The sequence below is a fragment of the Sciurus carolinensis genome, chromosome 4, assembly GCF_902686445.1.
Source record: "Sciurus carolinensis chromosome 4, mSciCar1.2, whole genome shotgun sequence".
Taxonomy (NCBI): domain Eukaryota; kingdom Metazoa; phylum Chordata; class Mammalia; order Rodentia; family Sciuridae; genus Sciurus; species Sciurus carolinensis.
In genome coordinates this window covers 151,982,178-151,983,292 of record NC_062216.1, presented here as the reverse complement: position 1 = coordinate 151,983,292, position 1,115 = coordinate 151,982,178, and the positions used below count along the sequence as shown (strand labels likewise).

The window sequence follows — 1,115 nt, the reverse complement described above, 5'->3', positions numbered from 1 at the left end:
TGTTATTAACCAATTCCATAAACATGTAGGGGGGCAAGAAGCAGTAAAAACTGTGGTATAGGGCTGGGGAGATAGCTCAGTTGGTAGAGTGTTTGCCTTGCAAGCACAAGGCCCTGGGTTCAATCCACAGTAACAAAAACAAACAAACAAACAAAAAAAAACTGTGGTGTCCCTGTGGGAGTTTTTTCAAATCCAAAAGATTTTTGTGAATAGAAAAATGCAATCACTTTACTTTGAATTTAAAATTCATTTTATTAGAGTGACCCATTAAAAACCCCATTTTGTACTCACTTTGGCAGCACACATACTAAAATTGGAACCATATAGAGAAGATTAGCATGGTCCCTGTGCGAGGACAATAGGCAAATCGCGAAGTGTTCCTGAGACCCTGTGCCTACTAGAAGAAAATGTAGGCCCAACACTCCAATATGTTAGCTTAGGAACCGACTTCCTCAACCAGACTCCTAAGGTCAAGAAGTAAAATCAAGAATCAATAAAAGAGATGCTATCAAACTAAAAAGCTTCTTCACAGCCAAGGAAACAATCAAGAACATGAAGAGATTGCCTACAGAATGGGAGAAAATCTTTGTCACCCGCACCTCAGATAAGGCGTTAATTTCCAAAAGATTCAAAGAACTCAAAAAGTTTAACACCAAAAAAAAAAAAAGAAAAAAAAATTCAATCAATAAATGAGCAAAGGAACTAAATGTACACCTCACAGAATAAGAACAGTCAACAAATATATTTTTAAAATGTTCAAATCTCTAGCAATTAGAGAAATGCAAATTAAAACTACACTGAGATTTTATCTCACTCCAGTCAGAATGGTAACTATCGAGAATACAAGTAATGATAAATATTGGCGAGGATGTGGGGGAAAGGGTACACTCATACATTGCTGGTAGGAGTGCAAATTGGTGCAACCACTATGGAAAGCAGTATGGAGATTCCTAAAAACTAGGTATAGAACTACAATTTGATCCAGCATAACCAAAGGGGTTAAAATCAGCACACTACACTGACACAGCCATATCAATATTTGTAGCATCTCGCTTCACAATAACTAAGCTATGGAACCAACCTAGGTAGCCTTCAACAGATGAATGGATTAAGAA

The 1,115-nt window shown here is 37.0% G+C and overlaps 1 non-coding gene across 1 annotated transcript; it reads left to right on the top strand.

The window, feature by feature from the left end:
• The first annotated feature begins 283 nt into the window (after positions 1-283).
• LOC124984081 (U6 spliceosomal RNA) lies at positions 284-389 on the top strand. Its single transcript, XR_007108549.1, has one exon. It is a non-coding gene; the product is annotated as a U6 spliceosomal RNA (small nuclear RNA).
• The last annotated feature ends 726 nt before the right edge of the window (positions 390-1,115 follow it).